Raw genomic sequence first — 20,217 nt, 5'->3', positions numbered from 1 at the left:
GGCACATGCTCTTGCCCTAGGAGGGCTGACAAAAGAGTAATGATGAGAGGGATTTATGTCAAGGCAACAACAATCTCCTTCCCACATCTAAGAACATGAGGAAATGTGACTGAACCCATCAAAGACCACCAAGAAGGCAGAACTGTTAGGAGGCAACATGCTTAGATAACTACCAAACCAATTTTTTCACAAAAACTATTCCTTCAAATCCCTAGGGGAAAAAAAACCCACATAATAAAAATCCCTAGAAAATAATTTAAAGCAGATCTTCTTAAATAATGCAACTCTGCCTCCCCAAATGAGCATTATTCTTTCTCACACTGGGAGGACAAGGGTACTGAGAAGTATGCAGAAAGTTACAAATAGCAGATCTGCTCATTTCTGGCCTTGGACATATTGTGAACAAATCATGCTGGTTGCCTTCTTTTTCTCTTGGGAATGTTCACAAAACCTTTCTGGTGCTGAAACTTGAGCAATACCACTGCAAGATTACACATAAATCTTAATCCATCTAATAATATTGGATTGAGTTTTCTCCTTTGATCTTTCTCCAATGTTATGCTCTCCCAGGAGGAGTTTGCAAAGGCTTTGTTCTTTCTCAGAAACTAAGCATACTTTGCATATCTAAACTATGTCATTTATTTCTTCTGGGGAGATTGTGCAGAGTTGATTATACAGATAAATAATTAAATAGACTTAAGTGAAAAGCTCAAATAACTTGAAGAGAAATGTCACCTATGGGCAAGCTGATTTCTATAGATTTTTAGTTTATAGTGAATAAAAAGAGTAATGTAAAAGGTATATGTTCTCCTCTCAAGGGCAACAGGGGAGTCTTTCTCTCTGTCCAATTGCAGTAGAAAATCACTCTCTTCCTGATATAATACTGATTACTTTGAAAATAAAGGTGGAATAGAAAGATAAAATACATTCTTCTCATAGTACTATGAACTTTTCGATTTGTCCTACCCAGAGAAATAGGACTACATATTATACTGCCATAATTTATTTAAATGCCTGCAACAAAATGGTCAGTGATTATAAAGAATACACTAGAAGAAAACAAAATATAAAAATGCACAATACAGATTTCTGTAAGATTGAGGAATGCAATTTGCATGTAATACAACTTTAGTGTGATCATTTAGATTTGCTTTCAATCTGAAACTGCAGACTGTAAAATTTGAGTTTAAGATTACCTTGGAAGATAGAGGTTCCCCCTCAGCCTCAGAGGTATCAAACATAGAGGTCTACCCAGCAGCCAGGCTTCCCTAGACATTAAATTACTGCCTTGGTGGAAGGAGTCTGTGTGCATGGAAGAAGGGAACAATGTCCTGCCAAAAGCAGGCAGTCTGTCGAGTCAGGACTAATAGATCAGGAGGAGAGCAAGCACAGCTGCAGCAGCCCAGTGCTGAGGAAGCTCAGCTAGGAGTGAGGAGATCGGGGCTCTTCCTGCAGCATTGCTGTTTTATCTCTGAAGGTCTTGCTTGGGCCTTCGTTTCACTGACACAGGAAAACAAGAAATAAAATATCTTTCTTGTCGAAATGGATTTCTTCCTCAATGGAATGACACCACTTGTTGACAAACAGAAGCCAGGTGGTATAATATATGAGGTTTTACTGTGTGCATCATCTCATGAAATTTTTTTTATAGACTCATATTGCCACTGACAGTAGTATTGACATGCATGCTGAAAAACAGTTGCTTGGTGGAAACAAGGCATAATGAATAATGATAAATATCTATCCTAAAGGCAGATGGTACATGTCAAGTGCTATGTGAGTCACCTTTCTCTGTGGACTTCCTTAATACCTCACTAAACATATTGAGAAATGACATGAATAACATGGCAGGCAAGTCTGCAGATGATAGCACACATGGTTTTTTAATGAGAATTAAGCATTTACAGTTCTGTGAAGGTCATGGCATGGTGAAATTCATTGTGAGGAAAATGCAGGTGAAGTGGGAAAACATAAATGGATATTCATGGCAGGAGAGAAACCTGAAAAGTCAGTAGTGCACAGAGATATATAAATTCCCATTCAGATTTCTACTAATGAAACATGCTGTGCCTATTCTCTTTCACTAAACTTTACCACATGTCAACTTCAAAATTATTCTTCCTTTCATTTACCTTTGCCAAATTTTTTGCTGAAGTCATACTATCCTCCTTTCATGTCTATTCTTGCTTCTTTCCCTTCGGTTTCTTTTCTACCCAAATGTTTTTCATTTCTAATGCCAGAGCTTTCATATGGGCAAAGAAATTATTCCCATACACCAATTCAGTGGTCAGCATCCTCTATAATGCAGAACTGTGCAGTGCTTCCTCTTCCCACTATCTCCTTTGTTTCATTTGTTAGGCTGTGTTAGTGTGAAATGGAGGGAGAATAAAAGCATCTGGACAGAATGAGCTCCCTCCCTCCAAGGGAAGATATTAAATCATTGAATGGCTCTAACTGCATCTTGGAGGTTTTAGATGAGGCTGTCCCATCTCTTCCTTTGGCATCTCTGACATGTTCAGTGTCTTGATTCTTATGTAAGATTGAAGGCATCTGCTCCTCTGATTCTCCTGTCCTTGCATAATGATGCTCTATCTTCAATCACACAAGCTATTTATTTCATTCAGGTGGTCACTTTTCAAAGTGATTACCAGTGATAAATGGGGATTTTTCATTTAGTGTTACAACGTACTGAGAGCTTACACCTTCTTTGCTTAATCCTAGAAAAACGAGGGCTAGATCAGGTTTTGGCTTTGTTTCAAATGTTATTCATCAGGAAAAGCTGTTTTTATGACAGCAGTCATAAGATAAAATCAAGTGATTTCACAAAATAAACATGAAAAAAAACTACATTATGTTAAATAGCCTGAGCTGTGATAAGTTAAATTCCTTACAATGTGCATATTATTTTATGATTTGTTTTTCTTTCACAAGCATACATGTGGATCTGTGATCAGTGACAAATATACATTTTAGATTTTTTTAATTTCCTCTGCTTGTAGGCAAATTTCTGATATTTTCTGACCTTTAATTAGCTCTTATTTGAAATTATTTCATATTTGCTGTCTTAAAGTTTTTTACAGATGGGAGGTACTATATTCTGATACAAAAAATTGAAAGTCATATCAGTACCATTCTTTTCAAATCAGTATCACGATATGTATTTCAGCAGGTTATTTTATATTTAAAGGGCTGCACTGAAGATATAACAGGAAGGGCAGTAGGAACATAGAAAAATTTCTAAATCATAACAGCAGGAATCCAGTTAATGTTTATGAAAATGATGAGATAATTATCACCATCCCATAAAATTTCCCATTAGGGAATAATTCTGTAGCATGTGTTGTGCCAAGGTTGTGAAGTTACCTGTACAGATCAGGAGTGGCAAAACTGCAGAGGTTAGGAGAGGATGGGCATATAACTGTGCACTGCACTACCAGAATTTTACTCATCACTTACTAAAACCAGAGCTCAGCAGTGTCATTCTGCTCACTGCCATGGGAGAGCAGAATTAGGGAAAGCAAGATCAAAATTTCAAAGTAAATAGTAATGGCTTATTTTTATTGTAAGTAATTTTTAAATTAATAATTATTTTGACACATTTTCACAGAGGACAAAAAAAACTATGAAACTACCCAAATCTATCATTTCAGCTGTCATGGGACACTATTCTTATGCCAGTTATCCTATCCTGAGTCCAACAAACAAAGTATGTTTTGCTATGAAGATCAATGTTATTTGCCCTTTAGAAACAGCAGAGTAGTGTGAGATGCCATCAGAAAAACCAGGCAGTATTATCAGATGTTCAGAAGTAGCCAACATTCAATTTAGAAGAGGAAGGGAATACATAGGTAATATTTTCTGATCTAATGCAAGAAAAATCTCCTTCCTGGCCCTAAATCCAGCCATCAGCACAACAGTAAATTTGTCAGGCTGTCCAGCCAGAGCCATGATAGAAATTTTGCTCTGCCTCATAGAACGGGTAAGTACCCTTCCAATGTCCTCCTTCTGGCTCCTGCCAGTCCTTAGCACTTTGAAGGACCTCAGAAATTAATGGATTTGGCCCATAAAGTGTATGGAAAAGCAATCCTTTTTGATGCTGGCAGCGGAAATGACTGAATCCCTGGAGCATTCAGTGCCTCAGTTCAGTGATGACAGTGTTCTGGGTGATGCAAGGCAAGGGCACAGCTTCCTCTCTTCCTTGGCTCTGCGTTAAGGACACGCAGAGCTCATTTGCCAAGTTGGAATGGTGTTTTGAATATGCATGTGGAAAAAAAATATTCTGAGTTTGTTTGCTTTCTTTTAATATTGCTTTCCCAATATTTCATTTGCATTTTCCTCACATTGTGGTTGTCATAATGCTGAAATGCTAAGGAATATCTTCATATAGAACTTCAAGAAATAAGAGAGATTAGTTAGAGGTCAGTGATTGAGTAGTTTTGTACCTTGAGAAAAATAGAAAATATGACAGTAATAATTATGATCAAATCCAAATTGATGATGTGGACTGTTAGCTTTACAACAAGCAATATGGAATGCCAAGACTTTGCACCTGGATGAAAAGTCAGAGAACTCAAACAAGTCAAAAACGGTAAAGGAAGAGATATGAGGCTCTGTAAACATTTGGAAGTGGTTTTTTCTGAAGCCTGACTCAGTTCAAAGGCCTGCCTTCCTCTTCCTCTTCCTCTTCCTCTTCCTCTTCCTCTTCCTCTTCCTCTTCCTCTTCCTCTTCCTCTTCCTCTTCCTCTTCCTCTTCCTCTTCCTCTTCCTCTTCCTCTTCCTCTTCCCCTTCCCCTTCCCCTTCCCCTTCCCCTTCCTCTTCCTCTTCCTCTTCCTCTTCCTCTTCCTCTTCCTCTTCCTCTTCCTCTTCCTCTTCCTCTTCCTCTTCCCCTCCCCCTTCCCCTTCCACTTCCCCTTCCCCTTCCCCTTCCCCTCCCCCTCCCCCTTCCCCTTCCTCTTCTTGCTCTTTTGTGTTTTCCATGGCTCTCTCAGAAGACTGTGTAAGTAATGTCTGATGTGAATTATCCAGTCTGTACCCAGAATGATGCAAGTCTGACAGAATTCCCAGCACATTCCTGTTCAAGTGCAAAATAAGAAGATCAATCTGTGCTGGAATTCTAGTTCAGCTGATCTCATTTAGGAAAGACTTGCATTTTTCAAGTTCTTCTTCATCTGGCAATTGTGTAGTATCTCCCTAATGCTGTGAACTTCACCTTGTTCATTGAGAACATTGTTTAATGATTAATGCATTTTTGGTACAGTTGTGCCCCAAACACATTTTGGCATTTTTGACATAGGAATTTGAGGGTTGAATAAAGTCCTCAACATCTCACTCCTTTTGCTTTCTATTTTCTGTCATCTCTCCTGAAGTCCCACTTCATATTTTGCATTTCATCTGTGTGGAACTTATCCCCACCAGTATGTCATTATCTTCTCCAGAATTCACCACTTCTAGAGTTTGCAAAAGCCCTTCTCAGCTATGCTCAAGCACCATAATCATGAAAAAAAAGCAAACAAAAAAAAGGTTCAAAGACAAGCCAAATTTTCCATAGATGAATACGACCACTCATAAAGCAACACAGTCTTGTTCTCCTTTTTCTCATTCTTAGTTTCCCATGCAACCATTTGTTATGTATTATTCCCTATAGTTTGACCCTTCAATTCCAGCCTCTTTTAAATAATTTTACTCTATGCTCCCTGTTTTGTCAGGAGCTCTGTGCATTAGGTCATGATTCTTGGCAATGACCACAAATTGGGCACTCTGAGTTTTCTTGAGGGAAGATCATTGCTCATCTGTATTTTACTATTTCCATCCTTAGTATTTGAAAACTAATGATATTATTAGCATTCAATTCGCACATGGCCATAGACAGTGTGATTTCAGATGACCCATCAAATATAGAAGTGTTAAATGTTACTTTGAACTTTTTCAATAATATTGATTCTTCAGCATCCTTCAGCAGCTGCCTCCATTATCTAACCATTCTTAGGCTTTCAAGAATTTCTTATTATTGAAACTGTCTTTTTTTCTCATACAAAGTAAGCCAATTATTTCTTATTCTGCTCTATTTGACAAGAAAGGAAGGTGAGGTATGTCTATCTATATTCATAGTGCACTTACAAAGGCCTTCTTTTCCTACTGCTCTCTTTTTATCTATTTTTCTGCTCTCTGTTACAAAAAATTCTCCTTCCTCTTTCTGTCCCTAAATGTTGATAAAACAAAAGATTCAAAGCCAGCATGCCATTTTCTGAACAATTTCTTGAATATCAACTTTCTAATCCCCAATTTTAAAACTACTAGGCGAGCAGAGTCCACTGTGAAAAGCAACAGGAAACCAGGAGGATATTTAGGATCTAACTAAAAAGTTGGAATCATAGTTTTGAAGTGTAAAACCTTCCTGTTTCTAAAATAGCTTTTCTAGCAAGATGAAAAATGAAACAGTCTCATATCTGATAAAATTAAATCTTAAGCAATGCAGGATCTTGCTAGGAATTTTCCACAAGAATCACTAGACTCTTTAATATATCTATTCAAATTTCATCATGTGTAATGCCTCACATGATATTTTCTACTGAATGAGTTTTATATCATGAGGCAATAACATTATCTCTAAAGTCTTGTGTGACTTTAGATGTAGAAGGAGGTGCCAGAGTGATACTTGGAAAATTAAATTCAGTTTATCTATAATGGAGCAGCAAAGATAACTTATAGATACTGTCCCACCACCATGACTCAGCCCTGATCTGTGGGAACAGACAAGCTCTGCTAATTTTCTTGGCCCATACAGTTGCTGTCCTCACAGCAATTTGAAAGAAAAGGAAAATACAGCATTTTACTGCTCCAAGGAATAAGTCAGAACTGAGAGCTACCAAATTCATTACATGTATGGGACAACAAATTTTAAAATAAGAGGAGTTTTTTTCCTCCTAGTGAGATGATTAAGGCAGATGGACTGCACGTGCAAAGATGCATCTCAGAGAAGCAATTTGAATTATTTAGTTCTTTGCTGTTATTCTGACCAGTAATGTAGATGGTGGCAGGTCTCTGTACTGGACTCCTAGACTGCAAATAAAATTCATGGTGGTTTATGGTGTAAACATTTTTTTCAGCATTTTTTGAGACCTTGACTTTTTTCTTCTTCTTTTCTTTCTTTTTCCCCTTCTAGAAAGAGTAGAATAGGAACCTCACATAATTCACAGATCTTGGCTGCAGCTGCACTCAGGATTCTTCTCATTCTAGAAACATCAAACAAATCTTATCAAACTCCATTTCTCCTCCTCACAAAATACTCTACTGTTTCGCTCATCTGCACTTTGTTCTCCCCAAAGAAACTGTGATTGATGTTTTCTATCAGTTTATGCTAAACTACCTCCTAGGGTAATTTATTTTCTTAATAAAAGTTAAGAGCTGGTGGTTTGCTACTGCTTCCTTTGTGCTGCTAATCATCTTGATGAGTAGGCAGTCAAAACCAATTCTTTCCAAAAACAGGGGAAAAATGTGGAAAGCAGATACACAGACCTGCAGATAGGATGTTGGCAGACAATTTTTATTTTTATTATGCTTATGATGATTCAAGAGAACTGCATTGAACTCAGAAGGACTAAGAAGGCTTTGAATGAACTTCATGGTTTACCCAATTTGTGAACGTCTGTCCTAGAAAATATTGAGTATCCTTGCTTAAATACCTCTTAATAGATTTTATCCACTTGGAAAAAAAATAGAAGAAAAAAGTTGAATTTATAAAGAAGGACTAATGTTCAGTGTAACATCAATTTAACCGATTGATATTTAAGAAATACAAACATCTCTGTAGGTGTGTTTCTAAGGAGGAGTTCAGTTTTCTCAGTGATTCATGAGGTGGACCTACTAATATATAAATTAAATAATGAAAATTAAATGCTGGATGAAAAAAAGGTGAAATTTGCTGATCAAGAAACTTTAGATTATTAAATAACTATGATGGCTGCCCCATGGGTAACATCTTAAAGTGTGAGAAAATAAAAAGAAAATAAAAACAAAAATATAAGTAAGGAATGGACTTCAGGAAATTCTAGGGGTTTTTTAATTATAATTTTTATTTTTCTTCCAGCATTTCTCTTAATGATCTCATGAAACACTTTTATGCAAAATACAAATGACCATAAGCCCTGGAATTGCCAGTGAATGGACGATGAAAAATCCAATGACAAGCAAAGCAAGGACACTTAAGTCCATATGGATCACCTATATCTTTCCTTAATTAGTTCTGTAAATCCTGCTTGTACCAGAATAACCATTTCAGAACTGTTTACTGGCAATGCAGATACAAGAAGTGGAATGGGAAGTGTTTTTACTTTCAGGAAAGAGTTATATGTAATGTCATGTAAAAGCAGCTTTTATCACTTAATCATGAAGTTCAGATTTATAGAATCACTATTTGTCAAATTGTGTGTGTTTAGATTATTATTAGTCATAGAATTGATACATTTTCAGGTTGCATAAGACAAGATTTCCTTCCTCTGGCAGTGTAACTAGATGAGCATTTTGAGACAAGTCTGCCCTTGACCAGGAGTTTAGAGGGTGAAAGGGTTATTTCCAGTTTAAATTTTTTTAATGATTCCATGAAACATTGATCAATTTTTCAATGGAAACTTGGATGGATATGAATACAACTCTGTGTGTGTGTGTGTGTGTGTGTGTGTGTGTGTGTGTGTTTGTTTGTTCATTTTTTGGTTTTTTAACACACATGACTATGTCCAGAGGTAATGAGCAGACACCACTCCTTATCTTGTGTCAGAGTATGTTCTCAGTGCTGCCTTGGTGCTTCTGAAAAATGACTTTGAGATTTGCAGAGTGTGCAGATGGAACTCAGATAGTGATATGTATTTTGTAGACTGTCTCCTCACTACAGGGAATAATAACTTGCTGCATTCACTTTGTGCATTCTGGATTGTAAAGGTGGGTCAAGAGAAAAATGCTTCTGGTACAATTTTTCAGGATGCAATCCATCCTGAATTTAAAATCAGCATTTCTTTCCTAAAGATTACACTATTTTCTCTCAACAACATTCTTCCAGATATATTCTGCCAGTCATTAAATGTACAAATAAGGTGTTTGTACAAAAAAGGCAAAAAACCACCATATTTTCAGTTTCTCACTGATTATCTTATCCTAAAGTTACAAGAACTGAAAGGCATTATGAGAAATAAAACAACTTGCATAGTTCTGCCTGTACTGTATTTCCCAGGAATATATCAGAAGGATGTAAACAGTATTTTCTAACCATTTAAGGCTTGCAAATTCTGTCTCATAAAAGCTTTGTAAATAATTAATTAAAAAATCTGCTGTTCTCTACAAGCATTGTAGAAATAAATGTACCTCATTCTGAAAGCAAAACATTTTCTTATGCTTTAAACAGTACTTCTTTGAAACAGCACAATGCTGAACTATATAAAATTGTCATTTAGAGACCAATAGGAAGGATGTGCCCTGTAAAAAAGGGTTTACTCTTCAGTAAGCCAGTTTTTACATCTAAGATGTTAATGTCCAGTTGGGTACTTGTTTAAATTCAAATCAGCAGTTTCTTCTATCTTGTTTTCCCATCAAAATAAACTAGAAATACAATCCACTGTCCATAGAATTTAATCTTCACCTCTTCATGCCCAGACTATGAGTGAAATTAAAGCTCATCATTGACATTTCTGTTAGCGGTTTTTAATTGTTTTGAAAAATTACTGTAGCTGTTCTGTGCAGTTTAAAAACTATATAGTGGAATTTTATATACTGGTTGTAGTGGTGCAGCTTGCTGTTTCAGTTGTTCAGTTCACCTAGACCAAACAGCTGTGATATTGTATCATTTCCTAGCAGCTGACTGAAAGATTCAAAGGAATTTAAAACCAACATAGATGAGCCTATGCATTTAGCTACAGATGTGTGTATAAAGCTTTTTCCCAACCTTCCATCATCTCCAAGTAATTTCAAGGACACTGAATATTGGGTTAGCCAATATTCTGCCATAATGACTGCTGCAAAAGGAAAAAAAAATCCTTCCCTAAATAAAGAAAAGGTCTTCAAAACTTCTTGGAACTAGAAGTGATTTGGCTTTTTTTCCAAATTATGTTTTGGTTAAACATTACTTCTTTAGTGTGAGAAATACTGGTTTATATATGGGCATGAGTAATCTATATCAAGTCAGAGGAGAGGATAAAGAAGATAAAGGTAATGAAATTCCAGATTGAGCCAGGACTGAATAATAGATAGAACATAGAAGACAAAAGGATTCTTCTTCCTTGGTGTGTCTTTGTTTCTTACCTAATATGTAAATTTAATCCCAAATAATCTCAAACCAGTAAATAATTGTATGAAGAGTGACAAAATATATGAAACTGCTTTGACTCAAGCACCAGGACACCACAGGAGGAGGGACATTCAATATGTGATACAAGAACAGCCTTGAAAACAATGCATAGACTGGGAAAGCTAAGGACAGGTTGATTATATCACCTTCACTACAAGAATTCAGAGGCATTAGTTGAAGTCAGCAGGTGACAGATTCAAATGAAGTGAGAAGATATATTTATTATATGGTGCATAGTTACCTTATAGGCCTCTTATAGACCTGGATCTAAATTTCTATATGAGACCAAGAAGCACAAAAAAGAACGCGAAGACTGGAATACATCAAGAACTCTAAATGCATTATTCATTATAAATGCATAAATAAATTCATATATTAAATCCCTCTAGTGTCACCTGTGAGCTGTTAGCCCTTGGAAGAAGGAAGAGAGCTCAGATGGATTCCCATTGTATCAGTGTCAGTACCATGGTATCCTGCGCCCCTTTCCTGTGTTCTTTAGGCATCTGCCACTTGTCACTACTGGAAAAAGAGGACTAGCATTCATAGTCCTAACTAGACATCTGATCTCATCCAGTTCAGCTTTCCTTGTGCTTATACTCCTGGAACATAGAGTGGTGTTCTAAATGTGTTTGTGCATTCCAAACTGAAAAATTAAATTTTAATGCACAGAAAACAAGCTGATCCACGAACTGCAAATTGGTGCAGCCAGGGTTGCTATGAAATTGCATCCTTTTTCTCATCTGCCTCTGGGATGAAATAGAAGGCAAAAGATGTTTTCAAGGGTTTAAATGAATACAAGTGCTGCATGCAGTAGGTGCAAAGCAAATTGACCTCTGGTCCTTCAAAGTAAATGAAAAGTGATGTATCAGCCTGTGTAACCTGTAAGGACTCTTTCCATTACTCACACCAACCTAATGCAATGCCACAGTTTTGATACCTTACATCTTCTGTTAAATTTGTTTGAAATGGTCCTATTACTGCATAAGCGATTAGTGAGGTAACAAATAAATAGGCAAATGAAGATTAAACAAAAGGACAGAGATCTTGACTCTTTATTCCTTTTGTTTTTTCAGAACTTGCTGTGAAGTAGAATTACCCCTTTCCAGTGAGATCCATAGCTTTATTATGTACTTTCTCTACTGATGTATTAGGAACTACATTACATGCAGTCCCTGAATTACTGTGCTTCTTAGATGTTAAGGAGAGTTGTAGAGAACAAAGTTAGCTGCCTCATTTGTCATGTCTTTCTTCTATTACAACCTGTTTGCTGCTACCCATCTGTCATCCACATGAAAAAGAAACTCCTTAGTCTCTTAAATCTGCCCTGAAACACCAAAAATGAGACCTGCAAGAACAAGAAGAAATATACTATTGTGTATAATCTGGGATTCCAGAGAGTCTGGAAACTCCAGAGTCAAGGTGTGTTCCTTTCCAAGGTCTGAATATCCTCTCCCAGTCATAAACATCCCAAGGTAACAGAAGAGTTGGCAATATCAGATGACAAAATAGTTGTCCCTGGAAGGTCCGTAAGGAAGAGAAACTATATCAGAGAAAGGTAAGGCTGTTTCTGGCTTTATTAAGAAGACAGACCTTCCTGTGGAAAGCCAGTAGTCTGTAAACTGTCATGCTTCTCTAAAATAGTGACATGTGAGTTTATTAATGTCTACCTGTCACTTCCATATTCAGCTTCAGAACATTTCTCATACTGGTAGATTGAAGGAGCTGTGAGTGAGGGATCTGTCAAATTGCAGCACAACAAGCTATTTATCCTGTAGGAGTCAGACAATGAGAGTCTCCTCCTTCAGGGGATATCACTTAAACTATCTGTAAGCAAATCCTCACATACCACAGAATCACAGAATATGCTGTGTTGGAAGGGACCCACTAGGATCATCAAAGTCCAATTTCTGCCCTGAAGAGGACCATTTCCAAGAGTCACAACATGTACCGAAGGTATTGTCCAAATTCTTCTTGAACTCTTGAATCCTGTCTCTTGCTATACATGCAACAACCAGCACACATTTCATAAGGACACAGCATGAACAGCAGCTGATCATCTTATTCAAGAAATGTTAGGGGCATTTTTTACTTCCCCCTTGCCCCCTTCCCTTTTTGTTTTTAAATATTCTTTTCATTTCCATTCACCATTTAGCTGCCTGACAAGGTCCTGGTCCCAAGTGCTGAAAAAGATTATGTCCTGAGTATCTGAAATACATTAGCTAAAGTGGAGATTTTAGTAAATTAAGGAGTACAAGAGACAGCCTTAACATCCCTACTATAGACATCATGCCAGTGCACATATACACGCTCATGCATATGTCTATTCCCTTGGAAAATAACCTCAGCCTATGCTGTGACCACAACAGTAGAAAATAAAGCTGCTGTGCTCAAGCCATAACCCTGCAATTAATGCAGCAGGGAGCAGATCCAGCATCATCTGTCATCTGTGCAGAGTTAAAAGTGGAAGAACATTTGCTGTAACTAAAGTATTGGTTGAGCTCCTCTCATCAGAGAACAGCAATTTCCTTTTAAATGTTTACAGGGAAGGAAAAGTTATTATTTTCTGTTTTCATTCCTTTTTGAATTTTTTTTTCTCAAAGGACATAACATTTAAGCTGTAGCTTAAATAAATATTGTGAAAAATCTACGTAGCATGCTTTAGCTCTCTTGTTTCTACAGAGCTATCACTACCAGCTGAAATATCTTACCTCAGAAGGTAAAAATGTTTCATGAGATAACATTTTCCCTTCAGCCCCATGAAGGCCCAGTGGGCATATTTCTGGATGCACTTGAAAGCAGCAGAGCCAGCTGTGTACCTCTATATGTGAAAGGTCTGATCAGAGCAGCCTGATTTAAAAACCAACAGAATTGACAGAAAAATTGTTTTGCTACAACAGAACAATTCACAGCTCCAGTACAGTTTAATGCCAAGTTTTTAAATGCTTTAATGAGTCAAGTGGGCTAGGAGTCAGAACATGATGTAGCTGTGTGGCTTTGCGGCAGGGCCTGACATCCCCAGTCAGCCATAAATTAATTTTCACAAAGGCTAGATGAAGATATGCATAAAGGAGTAATGTGCCCTAATACTGTCAATCTTATCAGTGTGATATTGCATACACATTCTAACCATTAGCTATGAACCTGGGTAATGATTACAAATTAAGTAATAGAGTGAAATTAAGAAAAAATAAATTTTGGAACAAAGAGCTAAAAATGAGCGTGGTCTGCAAGGCAGGAGCAGTCTCAAATATAACCGTGGGAAATCTGATTTCCAGGACTACACTGGACAAGGAGCTAGTGCATATCCTGAGATATAAACCCTACTGTGGCAGGCATTTGGCCTCCAGCTTTAAAAGTTGTACAATATTGCTATAAGAGTGAGATTAAAATCTTTTAGAAAACCTTTTGTTTTGATTTTTTTTTTTTTTTTCTGGAAAAGTCTGGTTTGTATACACCAGAACTTTTTTTTCTGTAGAAATACAGCATTTTTTGTGAAACGTTGCCAGAGAACTGTTTCTCATGCCTAGAGCAGAATCACAGGCAAATACCTGAAATGGTCACTTTCTCAGTACAGGACATGGGGCCACTCTGTCTTTGATGAAGCCAGACTTCTACATAGAAACAAATGAGTGAGGCTAGAAAGAAAACAAATGAAAGGGGGAGCCTGTGCCTGTAGGCTCCCCACTTACAGGGATGATCCTACTGGGACTAGAGGTCTCAGTGTCTGGGCCTTTTTTTGACTGACTTATATGTTTTCTGTAAAGGTGAGGTGTTAAAACAAGACACTTTTCACCATCCAAGAGAGATTGAGGTTAAGTACCTTGGAAACATTTTCAAAAAAATTGAGATAAGGCTGTACTTCAGGACTTGGATTTAGGCAGTCCTGAACTATAGGGAGTTTAAACAGCATCCTGACACATAAATACTGCATAGATCCTTCAAAAACACTGCAGTCTCAAGTGGTTTGAAACCAATTGTTTAGTTTTATGGACAGAAACAGTCATTAATTAATTACACTATTTATCCCTCACCAAATTAAGCTGGTCTGTTAATGGTGCAGAATCAATATAACCCATATAGCAAATTAACTCTATTTTGTGCATGTTTCCCATATTTTCTAAAAGCAGGGGAGCAGTAACTTGTTTACTTCTAAAGGAATTAGTAGAAACATGCGTTTCTTATAAAATTGTAACTCAAACACCCCCCAGTGAATGTGGGTGTGCTTATGAAATTCTAAAAATATGTATCTTCCCAGAAAGTATAGGGCATTATCAGTGATTCTTCTTTGCACAAAGACATGCTCATTGCTCCTTGGTGGCATCTGGCATCTTACAGAACAGAGCCCATCTGCTTGTGAATCATGCCATGCCGGTAGTTTGGGAAAGTTTAATTTCTTGGTTATTCTTGCAAAAGTGCAAAAGCCCCAGGGACAGTTGGGAGATCACTGGTCTGATCCATAAGGACCAGGCTCAAGAAGCAGCAAAACCCTGCCTAAGCCCTATCTCTCATTCAGCTGGAAGGTGGCTAGAAACAAAATAGTCATGGCTTTTTAGAGTCCACACACCAGCTGGGATCCCTACAGGGATGATAAAGAGGACACCAGGTCTCAGGGGCTCACTAAAAGGTGCCCCAGCCATTCAGACTAAATATGGATTTGATAGTCCTTCTGGGTTTGTTGCTGTTCCTTAAATGTCGTGTTGCTCTGACACCCTTGAAGTCAGCATGCCTTGCAATGACAATGTCTGCACCAAAGCAAGGCATCTGTGGGGCACCTCCAGACAGAAATTCAGTCACTCCTCTTAGCAACCTGTCTTTGTAAGAGTAAAGCCAGACAACTACACGACACCAAGCCCTAAAACTGCTACCTTACCTGAATGTCCCTCCAATGGAGAGGGGTATCCAACTTTCTTGTATGATACTTTTCTTCCTTAGGTTCCTTCCAGATCTTACACAACTCCTATTTATAAGACTCCATCCAGTTCAAGTTCATAGGGCTGAACTTATTCCATAACTTTAATAAAGTTCAGAGTGCTATGGATAATGTAACCTCACAGACATAATTCGAATGTGTGTTTTATGGAACCAAATAAATGTTTCCACTTAGTCCACCTTTAGCACTACTGAAGATATGACCCTTCATTATCCTGAACTGTAACTGCTAATATAAATAATTTATACATCCATTAAGAGAGTTTTCATAACAAAAATAGGTTTATAGTGCAATTCTATTATGTACAGGCTATTTGCAATTGAGACTGTAGGGTCAATAGATATTTAGACTTTTTATGAGCATCTCTTCAGCTAGTGCAGAAAGTTAATGTTTTTGTTGCCTTAATCTCTAATAATAAAAAAAGGGTAAAGAAGAAAATTATTCTTACTGTGAGTTTCTAGAAAATAACAGATTTTTTCCTTTAGTATTGCTGCAGAGAAAATGAAGAGAAAAGAAATTCCCTGCTCTAACACGTCTTTAAAAGTGTGTGCTGCTTTTCAACATGTGTCATTAAAGCTCCTTCTGTCACCGGTTGTTGTTTACACAGTTGCACTTCTACAAAACTTGAGTCACAAAAGAGAAGATACAAATGAAAATTTAATTAAATTAGGGAAATAAAATGAAGTTCAATCCATCCCCAGCTGGATGGCACTTATGTGTTTGTGTGGGTGCACACATGCAAGTTTGTGTGCATTTGCACAATTTTAGTGTGGGGTTTTTTCATGGCTCTTATCAAAATGTAGAGAACAGCTATTTCTGACACACTTCAATAGGACCATAGGAAGATTCTGCCTTCTTCATTGGGATCTAAAGATCACAGTCACATAGAAAAAGCACAAAAGATAATTTCCTTTCAGTGTATTAATGAGAAGAGCTGTTTTGTACTATAATGCATAACACTATATGTACATGATTGCAAATTTAATTTTTAACTAACACACACAAAGCTGAGGGTTTGCTTAATTAATCTCTGTATGAGCCTAATTTTTATCTTCTGCAGATGTTAGAGCAATGCCAATGGACCACACAGCACACAAGCTCTGCCAGGGATACAGAGGATGGACTTGCCTTTCTTGTGATGCACTGTCTGAAATACGTTCAGGGCACCTAAGACACCTGCAAAGAGCTGGCTGACAGAGCACCAGCATGATCCATGCCCTGCTTCAGCAGCAGCTAGACACCTTTTGAAATGGCAATAAAATGGTTGAACAGAGCTAAAGGAGAATTGGGGTGAGAATCAGTTTAGAAATAAGTCAATTTAGGTAAGGTAGGTGCCTGTATATCAGACATTCCTGTGGTCTCACTGAAATCAGTTCAGTCAGTGCAGATATGCTGCCCAGCCTTTAATTGCTGCCTCTGAGGCTTGTGTCTCCTTAAGATCCTGCTCATGTCCCATCTGCCAGTTACTTACAGATATCCTGCTTGTCCTTTGGCATCAGTAACCCTCTGTGTTAAGGAAGCTCTTTGCTAGCTATAGGGGCAGCTTAGTTATCTATTTGCATAGTCCCATGTAGATACCTAAAGGTAGGTCTGTGATCCAGCTGTGAATTCCTTACACTCTTCACAGAGAAACCAGCTAGGTTTGCATGAAAAATATTCTTTGGATTCTGAAAATTATATTTTATTATTCTGTAGATTTTGAAAATTATATTTTTTATTATATACAGTTCCTCTGATGTATGCCAAGTCTGGATGTGCAAATCCTTTTCTATGATGGAAATGCCTTGCAATGCCAGTAAGCATGGACTGAAGGCTTAGTATCAAAAATAATCACGGGATCTCTCCTGCAAAGCATATAACGTGTTTCATTAGAGGAAAGGCATTGCTAAGACTGAAAAGAGACTGCAGAGGATTATCAACACTATTTAGGGCTTTCAGCTTCTGAGTCATGAGGCAAGATTAGCGGCACAAAAAGAACAGAGATTTCACAGAACTCCATCCCATCTGGAAAACAGCATAACAGAGTCATGTTCAGAAACTCTTTGTTACTGTAACTAATTCAAAACCATGATGCCTTGATGTTGGCCTGCATTTGGAAAAGTGCTTTTAGCAGAAGTTCTGCAAATCTTCAAGTACCACAGTTTATTCAGACAGAAAGGAATCATCATTTTTTCAGTGAGGGAGAAATAACTACAAGGAAAAAATGTCCTCTATTTGTCCTTTAAACCTTTTGATTTTTGAATTCCATAAACCTAGGCTGGAGAGCTGTCAGTTTTACAGGTAAAAGTGTTTTAGTCTGAACTAAAAGAACGGTTTGGTTCTGTTCAGGAAGATTCCTCTACCAATACATTCCTTTGCCAGCATTATTTTTACTTTCCCTCCTGTAGACCGTGTTTCTGCAGCAGTATTGGCAGAAAACTCTTAATTTTTTCTTCTTTGTCTTCTGTTTTTTTCCTGTTTCTGGGATTCTTGTGCATAGGTGCAAGAAGAGACATAGACATAAGGAAGAAAAGTAAATTTAAAGAATCCAGAATAAAATGGGATATGATACAAGAGGGAATGAAGTTTTCTTCCATTCTTCATTACTCTTTTTCTTTAAGTCTGCAGTGAACAGTGATGTCCTTGAATGTCACAGCTGGGTGTTAGGAGCTGTGCTGGAAGGAGCTAAGACATTAAGTAGTATTTTCTCCTCCTGTGGTTCTAATTGCCAAGCAAAGAGAGCATAAGGCCACCTAAAATCATAAATGTAGGAGTTGTACAAAAAAGAGATTGCCAGAACCTGTTCATTTTTGTGCAATTCCACTTTTTCAAGTTTTACAAATTGTCACTTAACTGGCTAAGTTTTCATGGGTTTTCTGTCAAAATTACCTTCATTGTCTTTTACAATGAATTACCTTCATTGTCTTACACCTGCTTCTCCAGTAATGGATATTAGAGGCCAAGTCAACAACATACTGACTTCTTTCTTGCCCTTTGCAAGCCATGAGGTCCTCTGGTAAAAGTCTTGGCTTGAGGAGTTTGGGTGCCATACCTGATCAGCTGTAGCCATCATTCTGTGTACCCCTGTGTACATCTGAGCCATTTGCACAGCATAATTTCTCTTCTGGCACAGAATATTTTCACTGGAAACCTAATGGGAGAGATTAAGGTTAAAACATTCTAAACATTCTAAACCCAAAATCCATGGTCCTGGATCTGAGTATAAGAGCTGTCATTGTTTCAAAAAGAACTCCTTCAGGACATAAATAGTTCACAACCATTCGTTTTAATGACGTGCATTTTTCAAATCTTGACTTAAGGGAAGAGATTGCCAAGTTTATTTCAGACCATTATAGACCAGAAGCAATTTTGAGGACTTTATTGAATATTGCAGATTTATTCTGCAAGATGAATTTATGCAGATTTCAATAATAACAACAATATTGGGTAATTGAGAGACTTGGAACAGACTTGATGGATTATCACATTTTCCTGTCATTCTATGGCACACTACAGAAATGTATAAAATTATTAAATTGAAGTAAGATGTAATGGAGAAAATTTCAAATTACAAATGCAGCTCTTACTGAATGTTATTCAAAAGTGCAGTGCCACACTCCTGGGTCCTCAGGTCTGAAGTGTGTTAGAATTATTGATAAACTCCAATACTGTTTACATTGTTCTCATGGATCTATCAGTGTGGCATGTACTGAATGCATTAAAAAAATTGAAGAGCTGTCTCATCTGTCTTAATCTCTAAAACAACGTCTTTCTTGAGAAAAGTTAGGATTATACAAGAATGACAAGAAACTATACAAGAATTACAAGAAACTTTTTAACCCCAACTCATTCTTTATACCTCTAATTTTCAGAGTTTTGTATTACCCAAAGCTTAATCTCTATTCTCTGTATAGTGAGAAAGTGATTGGTATGATGTCCATTTCAAGTAGTCAGTAAGTGAAGAACCTCCCTTCTATGATGGACTGTCACATCTTTCAATATTTTCTTGACTGGAATTTAACAGAAGAGGTGCAGTCTCAGGAACTAAGGATTCTATAGCATCAAAGTATTAAAATTGAAAGAAAAATGGGATTGAACACTCACCTCCAGTTTAAGACTGCTAGACACTTTATTTGGAAAAATAGAGACCTGAGTAACAATAATGAGGAGAGGAGAGGAGAGGAGAGGAGAGGAGAGGAGAGGAGAGGAGAGGAGAGGAGAGGAGAGGAGAGGAGAGGAGAGGAGAGGAGAGGAGAGGAGAGGAGAGGAGAGGAGAGGAGAGGAGAGGAGAGGAGAGGAGAGGAGAGGAGAGGAGAGGAGAGGAGAGGAGAGGAGAGGAGAGGAGAGGAGAGGAGAGGAGAGGAGAGGAGAGGAGAGGAGAGGAGAGGAGAGGAGAGGAAAATAAAGACTATAAGTAAAAGAGGGAAAAGATCAGTATTGCTGCTGAACATGGTGCAGTATCGAACCAGAATTTCAGACAGTGATGCACAAAGCTGTAAGAGACTAAATTGGTATGAATAATCTCAATTTTTCCAGCATTCACCATTAAAGACTATCTCACCATTAAAGACTATCAGTATTCTGACTGAACCCAGAGCTCAAGTAACAAGAACAGCTTGATAACACAACATTATCTCTTATTCACTGCACATGTGTTACTAGTGTAACACAATCAGAAATCCTGCTGTTGCCATCACATTAAACCAGAGAAATGTATTTCTAGATGTCTGTAAGGGAGACAAGCCCCTCTCTTCCTCATGTGCTTTGGTCTAAAGCAATACAGATAGTGGGTGCTGGATTTATGGAAACAGTGTAAACATCACTGTTTTTGTGATTCTCATGTAGAAGTCATAGCAACCAACTAGCACAAAAAATAATGATCTTGTTTTGGTTGCTCTCAGAGCAAAAGTGTTTTGGCACACATAAGGTACTCTGCACAGAGGTTTGAGATACTGAGTTTAAATAAAAGTCATC

General features: G+C 37.5%; 1 long non-coding RNA gene across 2 annotated transcripts in view; it reads right to left on the bottom strand.

Annotated features, from left to right (window-relative positions):
- LOC116183739 (uncharacterized) overlaps window positions 1–20,217 on the bottom strand; it is a 152,995-nt gene that overhangs the window by 37,145 nt on the left and 95,633 nt on the right. Inside the window, exon 1 of one of the 2 annotated variants that reach the window (XR_004148425.2) lies at window positions 18,296–18,381. The exons of the other annotated variant lie outside the window; for it this stretch is intronic. This is a non-coding gene — a long non-coding RNA (uncharacterized LOC116183739). Of the gene's footprint in view, window positions 1–18,295; window positions 18,382–20,217 lie in introns of those variants that run through there. 2 annotated transcript variants of the gene reach the window in all.

Source organism: Lonchura striata, chromosome 2 (assembly GCF_046129695.1).
Source record: "Lonchura striata isolate bLonStr1 chromosome 2, bLonStr1.mat, whole genome shotgun sequence".
Taxonomy (NCBI): Eukaryota; Metazoa; Chordata; class Aves; order Passeriformes; family Estrildidae; genus Lonchura; species Lonchura striata.
The sequence above is the reverse complement of the archived record's forward strand: the minus strand, read 5'-3'. Positions and strand labels throughout refer to the sequence as shown.